This window comes from Hordeum vulgare, chromosome 6H (assembly GCF_904849725.1).
Source record: "Hordeum vulgare subsp. vulgare chromosome 6H, MorexV3_pseudomolecules_assembly, whole genome shotgun sequence".
In the NCBI taxonomy this organism is placed as follows: domain Eukaryota; kingdom Viridiplantae; phylum Streptophyta; class Magnoliopsida; order Poales; family Poaceae; genus Hordeum; species Hordeum vulgare.
The window spans coordinates 482740865-482752924 of record NC_058523.1 but is presented as its reverse complement, the minus strand read 5'-3'; positions in this window follow the sequence as shown (position 1 = coordinate 482752924).

The following is a 12060-nucleotide window of genomic DNA, read 5'->3' as shown; positions in this document are numbered from 1 at the left end:
ATAGTTCCCCGCCCACGTGCAACTTACTGGCGCCATTGATACAACAGTTAGGAATAGTCTGCCGTCAACAGATCATTTCTGACACCGTTGCTATCATACTACTTTGCTACTGATACTTTGCTTTCAGACACTAATCTTTCAGGTGTGGTTGAGTCTGGCAAACTCAGCTGCTAATACTTGAGAATATTCTTTCGCTTCCCTTTGAGGCGAATCAACAAATTTGGGTTGAATACTCTACCCTCGAAAACTGTTGCGATCCCCTACACTTGTGGGTTATCATGAATCATCCAGAGGCGCTGGCCTAAAGTTGCAAAGACCTTCAACATCAATGAAGGATCAATATTTGCCTTCCGCATCAACAGTTTTCTAGATGAGATTCATGTGTCTATCTACTGTCTATGATGCTAATTTCCAAAGGTTATATATGTTGCATGTTAAACTTGGTGGTGGTGTAGTTGTGTAATGGGGTAGCTAGCTATATGCCTATATGGTGTAACTGAGTGCTGAAGCTACATGATGTTGTACTCTAATGTATTTCAATTACGAAATCCTGGTTCCGTGATATGATGAAATATATTTTGTGCTTAATATAAAAGGTCAATTTGTTTAATAAATGGATTATTGATAATAAGCCAATTAGCACGCTAATTGGGCTTCTGTATTGCAAACGGTTAGTGAGAAAACACAGTGGGTGATGGCCTAAGACAACACACACAGTTTCTCGGACAAAAACGTGTTGGATCAGTGAACAATCACACATGACTTCCTCTTGAAAACTGTTTTGTGTTAGGCCTCCTTGCACAAATGTTTTCCACATAAAAAGTGTGTGTGATGGACAACCTATGCCACACAACTTCTTCTACGTACCATGCACGATGCATTCAAGAACGCAATCGATAAAATTATTAATATCGTCGGCAATGGCAATACTATCGTAGATGATTTGATGGGGAAAATTGTGTGTGATGTATGAGTGAATAGAAACAATTGTCCGAGATTCAACGTGTGGGATGTACATACGAATGGAAACGTTCTTCTTGGATTGACTATGTGGGACGTACATACAAACAGAAACGATTGGGCCTGTATAATTATATGCGATGGCTAGCCCAATCGCACACGAGCTCATTTTGCGCAGCGTGTGTGACTGGAGGACCTATCCTCGACGGTTTCTAGGTCATGTGGGAATGACTGCCCTATCGCCCACACTCACTAGGCGATGGTTTGAAATGATGTCACGGAAAGGGGTTAAAAAGGTTTGTATAGCACGTTGCTATAGCAGTGCTAGTCCCGTGTTGACATAAGCCATGGTGGAATAGACAAGGCCACTTCTTCGTGTACCCCTTGTGGGTGGAGCCCTCCGTGGACTCTTGAAGCTATTACCATCCGTGGGTTGAAGTCTCCACTAATGTGGACGTACGATAGCACCACCTATCGGAACCACGCCGAAAATCGTCGTGTCAACCTTTGCGATTGATCTTCCAATCCCTACCCTCTACTTACATATGCATGTCATTACTTTCCACTGCAATACTTTTAGATATGCATGTGTAGGGTGTGCTTGATTTGTACAACTGCTAAAACTGGCCCACAACTAAAATTGGGAGAAGGCTAGGTTTTCATTTGGTTAAGTAGTCTAATCACCCCCCTCTAGACATACTTTGTGTCCTACAAGTGATAAAAGAGCTTTGGTACCCATTGCATTGGTTTCACAACCTAGGAGAGTATGGCGTCTAGTGAGGGAAATTACCACCGTAGAGTTCCATATTTTTATATTACAAACTTTGCTAGTTGGAAGCACAAGATGAAAATGCATATTCTTGGTCATAACCCCACTGTTTGGGTTGTTGTTCGTGTTGGTTTGCAAGGTGAATTCTTTGGTGATGGCAAAGAACTGATCACGAAGCAACAACGGAAGAATTGAAGATGTTGCAATACAATACTCAAGCATGCGACATTCTATTCAACTGCTTTTGCCCCGAAGGGTTCAACAAAATCAGCCGTCTTGAGAATGTCAAGTAAATTTGGGACACTTTCATTGATATGCACAAAGGTACTGAATCCGTCAGGGAACCTAAGTTGTATGTGATACAAAGTTAGCTTGACAAGTTCAAGATGAAAGATGGTGAATGAGTCGGTGAGATGTACTCTAGGCTAGATCTCATCACAAATGAGATTGCCGGCTTAGGAAGAGAAGAGATGACCAAAAAATTCATCATTAAGAAGATACTTAGATCTTGTATGGGAAGTATGACACCCTGTGCACCTGATCCAAATGATGCCAAACTACAAGGATCTCAAGCCAACGGAAGTCACTGGAAGGATTGTCGCCCATGAAAGGTCACTCAATGACAAAGAAGAGTTGCACAACAAGTAAAGCGGTGCTTACAAAGCTTCAAGTGATGCTCCCTCGACTTCAAATAAAAACCTTGTCACCAATGAAGAGATAAGACCCTTGGTTAGGAAATTCAACAAAGAGAAGAGTCACCTAGAAGACGAAGCTCAAGAGAAGAGTCACCTTGAAGAGAGAGGAGGAGTAGAGAAAATCGTTATGAACAAAGACCCTCCCAGAGAAGTAAGGAATCGGAGAAGAAGGACAAGTACACCAAGGTCCACTGAAGAAGAAGACATCAAGCTCATGTTGGTGAATGGGTATCCGACTCTGAGTCTAACAACCAATCTGAGAGAAGCTACCACTCCAACTAAGACTATAGTCAAGATTAAGGTGTTGCCGGTCTTGCACTCGTATCCTCCAACTCCTGTGACATATTTGATTCACCAAATGAAGGGATTGGAAGTTGCTTCATGGATAAAGGCCCCAAGCTATCACACCCCGAGTACTTTGACTTTAATAGTGATGAGGATGGCATGTTAGGAGAAGATAACTTGCTCTTTGATAAAACTAGTGATAAAAATGAAAATGAACTTGATGATAATCATGCTAGTCAAGATAAATCGTATGACGATGATAATAAATAGACTGAACGACTAACTAAAAAAACTAACACTCTTAAGTTAGCTCATGAATCTACTCTAGAAGATCATATAGATCTTGAAACAACTCATGAGAAGCTACACTTAGATATGCTAAATGTAGAGCAAGAGCATGAGTTTCTAAAAGCAATCAATGATGATCTTCGAAACAAGAGTTCTTCTTTTCTATCCAAACGATTACTCTTGTCTACTTTTGTTCCACAACTTAAACCTAATCACACTAGTAACAAAGGCAAGAAATTTTCTTAACCTAGTAACAACAATGCTAATGCTAAATCAAATGATGTTGTTGCTAGTAGCTCTCTTGATTCCACTAATGATTCTATTAGCCAAATTACACTTGAGCAAGAATTTTTTTTATTGAAAGGAATTATAGAGAGAGGGGTCTTCAAGAGTCTTGCTGGATGTAAGAAATTCAAGGAAATTTACGCAAGCTAGGAGGACACCGGAAGAAGCAAGGTGTTGGCAACTTCAATGCCAACGGATTTGAATGGGAAGAAGGTCAATACCCCATCCCAAAGTTTGTTCCCCAAAATGAGAAGCATGATCCTAGTATCCCCAAAGGAACAAGCTCTCAAGATGACCTTCCACCACAAGACCACAAGGGCAAGTACAAGCTTCAAGAGGAGATTGACTCATTTGAGGAAGAACAACACGCCATGGTCAAGTGGATTCCCAAGGGCACTACTAGCTCTACTTCATCTAGTGCTACCACAACTCCAAGGATCCCCATCAAGTTGATGTGGGTCCCCAAGAATAAGAACTAGAGAAGTTCCTAAGGGGTGACTTCGCCAATGAAATTCACTCTTATTCATTTTGGCAAGAACTTGATGCAATCAACTCCAACCATATGCATTAGTTCATGGAGTCATAGATTGCCTTAAAGGTAAGCAAGGGACAAGGTAACTAATGTATCAATGGACTTCATCCGACATGTACTTCACTCCATGTCCATAGATATCCTTGTATTTGTTCATTGTACTTAGTACTAACCAATGTAGGTGAGAAGAGTAAGAAACAACGAGGATTGCTCCCAACTCAAGATGGTATTCATCAACAATGAGCATCCACCACTACTACACCTACATGAAGTCTTCTACGACAAAACCCAAGTTAGTTTATCCCTATTAGGGGGATGTCACATCAAGGGGGAGCTTTACTCTAATACTTGAGTATAATCATCTCTTAAGGTGTGAAAATATTTAAAGCTTTAAGTAAACATGGCAACCACACTTGTGCTTAAACGGTGAGTATGACCTATGATCAAGTATTCTTGCTTGGCTCCCATGTCAATATACTTATATATAGATGCCTTTGTCATCGCCAAAGTGCTTGGTAGATACTAGAGTGGTTGTGCATGTTTGCCATGTTTTATTTGACATCTTATTGTGTGAGCATGTTGGTATGCATATTTTTGCTTATTCGAGGATATCCAATTGTTGTTATTTGGCTTTTCATTTTCTTTGGCCCATTGTATATACAAGAATGCCTAGGTACCCCTCTCTAGCTATGTATGCTTTCTCGTCTCAAATTCTATTCATGCTACATCACAAAATTTGAGCAAGAACTTTAGGGACACTTAGTGTGAGGAGCACTCGGAGATCCATCTCGACAGAATCTGACTTCCAAAACCTCCCATGTGCCACTTGGTGTGACCAACTCCAAATCTCGGTCCCACCGAAGAACTAGGGTAGGTACCAGCGATAAGTAAATCTTGGCCTCACTGAATTTCACTGTCACCAGATAGTTATGGAACTCAGTGGCACCGATATTTCCAACTCGGTGTCAACGACAGCAGGGGATATGTATATCCAGTGGACCCAACTTTTGAAATTCAATAGTCAAACATCACACCCGCAAACCCCTTGATGTCATGCTCTCGTCTCCAGGACATCGCCATTCATTTCCCATGCACCCTCGCCGCAAGAGTGCTTGTCATCAGCGGCAATCTCTCCTGCCGCCACTGCCGTAGGAGGTCTTCATCGAAAGTAGGGTAAAGACCTTGCCCCTATTTGCAATCCTTAATCCAATTCTTGCGCAAATAGGTCAAGTACATCTATAATCTACGATTGCAATACTCCTATACAGAAGAAAACACCATTAGATTAAAGAACAAGAGGTTTTTAGGTTTAATCATCTGCAAACTGAATCTTGGTGTTACCGAGTTAGAAAAATTGGTCTCACCGATTTATGTTTTAGGGCTATAGAGAACAAACTCGGTGAAACTAAGTTACTCTTTTCGGTGAAACCGAAAACTCTTCCAAGTTTCTGTAAAGGAGGTTGTTTGTCTCAGTGGCTCCGAAATTCTTTACTCGGTGGAGTCGAAATCCTTTTTGCAGAAAGTTAAACTTAAAACTTTGAGTTCAAAATTTTGAAAACTTCTGTGATCTGTGATGCTCATCCACTCCTACTATTCTACTTCTATTCACATGGACAACTTGTTTTCTTGGTTGCTTGTCACCTTGTCAGTATGTCAGGTTCACATGATAGCCAGAATGATTCCAGAGAACCCAGTGTGGAAATGGACTCAGGCACTAGTACCGAGATGACTATTTCTGACCCAGGTACTCCAAGCTCCCATGATTTGCCGAAGGCAGCTACCAGGTCCAGAAAGAAGATTAATTCACATGAGGAGGATGTTGACTTAATTCTAGAGGAAAGCGTTCCCCAAAAGCAAAAGGAGAGGATCATAGTCAAGAAAACCGTGATAAAGGAGTATGCCAGGACTGAATCTATGAGAGCTCCAGAGACAACTCAGAAAGGGATGAAACTCACCCTTGAGAACCCCTCTTCCAAGAAAGCTAAGAAGCTATGGCAGAAGAGAGCTAGGAAGAGAGTTGTGCATGTTGTTAGAAGGCCAACTTCCATGTATGAAGATCCAACAGAAGCTACTAAGGAAGAAGAGGAAGAGGAAACTGCTAATCCATCTTCTTCAAAGAAGAAGCTTATGGAACATGCTATGCCAAGCATGTATGCACCCAAGAATAAACCTTCTGCTCCTAAGTCTAAGAAGCTAGTAGCTCTTGAGAGGTATACTAGGGATATACCTGCAATAGGGAAGAACAAGGGCTCTGCATCTAGAGAAACTATTGCAGAGCAGGAAGAAGATCTTTATGTGCTGAGGAAGTTGAGAGCTCACTTGGCATTGCACAAAGATGCTCATCCAGTTGTTGAGGACATGAAAAAGAGAAGGGATCAAGGTCCAAGACAGTGGAGAACTACAGATCCCTATGTTGTTAGGAGGAGAACAACTATTGATCCTCGCGTTCACACCATGGAGCAACAAGATTTCTATGAGACACTGTTATTGGACAAGAGTCCTGCAGTAAGTGACATAAGATATGTAGACTGGGACTACACAAAGGAACATGAGGACTTGTTCCCTCATGTGAGAGAAAATTTTAGGGCAATTAATATTGAAGATTTTGTTGGCAAAGAGATGACTGCGTGGAATGATGAGATGATCATGCAATTCTACTTTACTGCACACTTTTATCTAGATGGTAGGATTGTTTGGATGACTGAAGGTCACATGTATGAGTCAACTTTGGAGGACTAGGCTACAATCATTGGTGCCCCAAAGGACCAAGAGGGTGACTTGGGTGTGTACTGTGAGCCAAAAATGATCAAAACAATACGGCTAATACATACAATCTAGTTCCCCACCAGTACTTGAAGACACACAAGATTGGCTCCGTCTACTTCCTGCAAGCAGGGATACCCACTACAAACACCATTATAAGGTACACCCTCATGCCCAAGTTAGGAGATGAGAATATGATCAGAGGGTATTCCATCAACATGCCACACCACATTGATTCTCACACAAGGATTAGAGTGATGGATCTGATAGTTGGGTCAGACAGGAGGACATCTGCTGATCAGAAGAGATCATGTGGATATGCTCCGTACATTCAGATGCTCATCAATGCCAAGATTGGGAAGCATGCATATCAACTTGATCGTCCACGCTTGCCTCTTCAGCCAGAGTCCAAAGACAACGAGGTAGTGATGGACCTTAGCCATCCCATCTCAGGTACAGCTCGTCAGCACACAGAGGCAGCAACAGAGGCACCCGCAGCCAGAGCAGCTTCGGCACCACACCTGAGATCCAGAGAGGAGGAGATGTAATTTCTTGTCAGCACCATCCAGAGGATGGGGAAGAATATTTCTGAGATTTTGTTGAACAAGAAGAGCCTTGATAGGATCATGGAGACTAAATTCCATGACCTATATATCAAAATAACAGAGTTGGCTACCACTGTTGAGCAGCTAATGCATGAAGTTGATCCAGTGCGGACACCTCGCTCCAGCAGTGATGATGATGATTTGTCTCTTCCTACGACTACTCAGTTCAGGACTCGGACTTGGTCTGCAGCTATGCTAGTTCTAGAAGTTAGACCATATTCATTAGCCCAAGCATCAGCGCCTTCAGCTCCACCAGATCCCGCACCTCCAGTGTCAACACCTCCACCTTAGAGGACGTTGATGACGAGATGATGTATATACTTCTCGCACCTTGTTGGTTACCCCAAGTGGAAGGTTGAGATGTAGTCAGCAGCAAGTTTTCCCTTACACGGAGACTCTAAGTTTTATCGAACCAGGAGGACTCCTATGATCAACAAGTAGGTGTCTTCCACCCTGACGCTAGCAGAAGACATGGACCTGCACACACACAAATAACTTTGCTCCCAACGAGTACAGAGAGGTTGTCAGTCTCTCCGGCCTTGTAGTTTGCAAAGGATCAAAACACAAGCGGGAATGGTGATAGTGATTGCAATGGAAAAGTAAATAAAAGCGGTAAATGATGGAGGTGTAAACAATGATGATGATATGGATCGGAGTCACATGATGTTTACTAGTGATGTCTCTCTCCCAAAAGACGATAAACAACTATGCTTGGGTAAACAAATCACAGTTGGGCAATTGACATAATTATGAACGCACCGCAATGCTAATTATGCTACTTGATAGTTAAAGGTTCAATAGTAATGGGTACTACGCCAAGACAAGTAGACCGTTTATTCATTAGCGTCTACTTACTAATCACCGACCTTGAGATACCTATCCAGAACATCTCTCCGGTATTAAGTTGCGAGCCCCATCCAAAGTGTAAACTCAAAGCAACATACAATTGCATTAACGAACTATGCGTAAGGTAAACAATCCTTGCAACCATGGTCACAAGCACCGTTGTTTTCTCCCTCGTGGCAACAACACATCCCCTAGTCTCATGCTTCTGTCACTCAAGCTAGACATCGAGGGGCATGAACCCACAATCATGCATAACACTCCCTCTTGGAGTTACAATCTACTACTCGGCCAAAGCAATAAATAGGAAGGGAGAACATGCATGAATCACTAAGGAACGTAATATAGAAGGATAATCAAATAAATAACTCATAACAATCTGAACATAATCTCATAATCCATCGGATCCCAACAAACCGAGCATAGCAATAGCAATAGCAATAGAATTACATAGATGCCTTGATCATGTAGGGCAGCTCACAAGGACTAACCATTGAAGCACAACATTGGAGAGAAGACATCACATAAGTACTGGTCATGGACCCATGGTCCAAGGAGGACTACTCACGGCACGTCTGGGAAGCGTCCATGGCGGTGGAGAAGCTCCCGGAGGTAAATCCTCCCTCCAGCAGGGTGCCGGGAAGAGGTCTCCTCACGCTCCCGATCTCGGAAGCGCTCCGGCGGCGGAACGATAGAGAAATTCGCGATTCTGGAAGTCATGGAAGGGTTTCCTCTCGGAGGACTAAATATAGGCCAAACAAGGGCACCGGAGGAGGTGTGGCCCATCCAGGCGGCCTCCTGGCGCGGCCAGGGAGTAGGCGCGCCAGCAAGTTGCCTAGACGGCCCCTGGCCCCCCTCTGGCCCATCTTCGGTGATCTGGAAGCTTCCATTTCGCTGATTTTTTATATATTTTACCTGGAATTTTGTGGGCTTCGGAAAATTGGGTAAAAGCCCGTGCAAAATAGACATCAACACACAGAAACCGACACTGGGTGCACTGAGTTAATAGGTTAGTCCAAATATGTGTAAAATGACATAAACGTGTAGCAAAACATATAGCAATGTCACCCAAAAGATCATCGAACAAGCATAAATTATAGATACATTTGGGACGTATCAGACATCCGTCGAAGCTTTCGCCGATGCTCTCGTGTCGACTCCATCAACTGCTACCAGAGGAGATCGAGCCCAGAGCGATGCTTAGCTCTAGACCTTTGGACTTTTTGGTAACTTGTTGCCAAAGGGGGAGACATGTATAGATCATTAGGGCTTCAAGAGAGAGTGTTTTGTCTTTTATTGATCTCTTTTGGTTTTTCAAAACATTTGGTCTTTTGGTCGTTTTAAACTTCGTTGTGTTTGATCATACACTCTGATTGTTGATTCTACTATGTTATATCCTTGAGCTATATACGTGTTGATCATTCACACATTTGTTTGGTGTTATGTGCATTACTATTCATTCATATCATTTATGGCCAACACCAAGATGTATGTAACATGGAAGAGTGACTCATGATCCTAATCGATTGTGCATTTGCATTCAAATGCAAATTTAAAATAGTGCACAAATTTAGGGTGAGCTCTTGTTTTCACATGCTTCTCAAAGCGATGATCCTAATCATTGATTATATCTTTTGTTGAATCTTTGATCTATATATTGTCATCAATTACCAAAAAGGGGGAGATTGAAAGCACAATTTCTTCCTAAGGTGGTTTTGGTAATTAATAACAACATATGTATCATTGAACTAATGCTTCTATCCAAGTATATTTCAGAAAAGCTCAAAGAAGCATTGGCTAAAGTATTGTGAGGAGATACCCCTTGATGCAAGGAAAAGGAATAGGATTGGCCAAGCTTCAAGCTACAAGACCCTACATTTTATATTTGTGAGAAATCACATTGAGTCCATAGGAAATCCAATACTATTAAAAGTGGGGTGAGGTATCTATGGTGATTGGTTGCTCAAGTGCTTATAGATAGCCACCAAAAATACTCAGCCATTCTCCCACAATATTCTCTATCCAAAGCCTAAACATCAAAATCGATGCCATCAACAATTTCCACTCAGCCCTACCGATTTTTACAAAGACAAAACCTTTGCCAAACCCTAGAATGTCGGTACCACCAACTTCCACTTTGGTGCCAATGAAAATTAGTGACCAACTTTCTGGTCTGAGAATTGAAATTTCGGAGTATTTGGAAACTTCCCTAGGTCACCATATCGGTACCACTGAGAATTCTATATCGGTCTCACTGAGAATTCGAAAGTTGCCACATTTAGTGTAACTCGGTGCTACCGAGATTCATTTCAGTTTCATCAAGTTGGGCAATAATGTTGTAACGGTTGGATTTTTAGAGATGCCTATATATACCCATCCACCACCTCTCATTACTAGAGTAAGCACTCAGAACACACACACTTGCCATATCCATTTTTGAGAGAGAGAACCACCTACTCATGTGTTGAGATCAAGATATTCCAATCCATCCATTAGAAACTTGATCTCTAGCCTCCCCAAGTTGCTTTCCACCCTATCAATCTCTTCTACCCATGTCAAATCTGTGAGAGAGTGATTGAGTGTTGAGGAGACTATCTTTTGAAGCACAAAAGCAAGGAGTTCATCGTTCTACCGCATCTATTACCTTTTGGAGGGTGGTGCCTCCTAGATTGGTTTGGTGTCGCTTGGGAGCCTCCTACTTTGTGTTGTGGAGTTGAACCAAGATGTTTGTAAGGGCAAGGAGATCGCCTACTTCGTGTGGATCAACCTGAGTGAGGCTAGTCCTGTGTGGACATAAGTCATGGTGGAATAGACAAGGCCGCTTCTTCATGGACCCCTTGTGGGTGGAGTCCTCCGTGGACTCTCGCAGCCGTTACCCTCCGTGGGTTGAAGTCTCCAATAACGTGGACGTATGATAGCACCACCTACCGGAACCACACCAAAAATTGTCATGTCAACCTTTGCGTTTGATCTTCCTATCCCTACCCTCTACTTACATTTTGATGTCATTACTTTCTGCTGCAATACTCTTAGATATGCATGTGTAGGGTGTGCTTGACATGCTATAGCTGCTAAAACTGGCCCACAACTAAAATTGGGAAAAGTCTTAGTTTTTATTTGGTCAACAAGTCTAATCACTCCCCTCTAGACATACTTTGGATCCTACAGCATGCCCCTTTTTAGTGACGTTGCGAGCTTGATAAGTCAGGGTGGTCCAATTTTAAAAAGTACTTTTTTCTACCCTATATATAGGTTATGGAGAAAATACCAGGGTGGTCCATGGACCACCTTGTCCACCCCCTAGATACGCCACTGCCGCTTCTGCGATCAGGACGACGAGACACTAAATCACATACTCTTAACATGTGTGTTGGCACGATCGGTATGGCACATGGTTCTTTCAGCATTGGGCAAGCCGTAGTGGGTTCCTACCATGGAGGCGGAGTTGGTCGATTGGTGTAGTTCTTGCAGGGTAGAGGATCTGGCCATGAAGGATGTGCGGGTCCTTATCGTTCTTGGACTGTGGGAGCTCTAGAAGCATCATAGTGTGGTGGTTTTTAGGGTGCTTCGCCATCAGACATGGTAGTGATTAGTATAATCACAAGAGAATGTAAAGTGTGGAAGCTAGTTGGTCTTTTGAAGGGTGACTTCGCCACCTTCATAGGAAGGCTAGCTATGTGGGATATATAGAGTAGTTAGTTACTAGAGAGTTGTAGTGAGGTGGATGTGTATTTATCACATTTAATCCCATGTAAGAAATTTTGGGGCTCTTTTCCCTACCCTTCTTTTATGCATGATACACACACTCGTGCGTATTCTAGAAAAAAATGCCTTCAGCGAGCAAAGTAAAAAAATTTGAGAGTCAGGAGAGGGCAATATATCAAGATTCATATTTGGGTTTTCAAACTAAAATCATGACCATAGTTTGCAGATGAGATGCAAAGTTATCTCCTCTATCTTTTGAAACTTTCCACCTATAGAATTAGGTTTCATGTGGTAGACAATTTTGAATATGGTTGGAAATAGCGGTGGAAG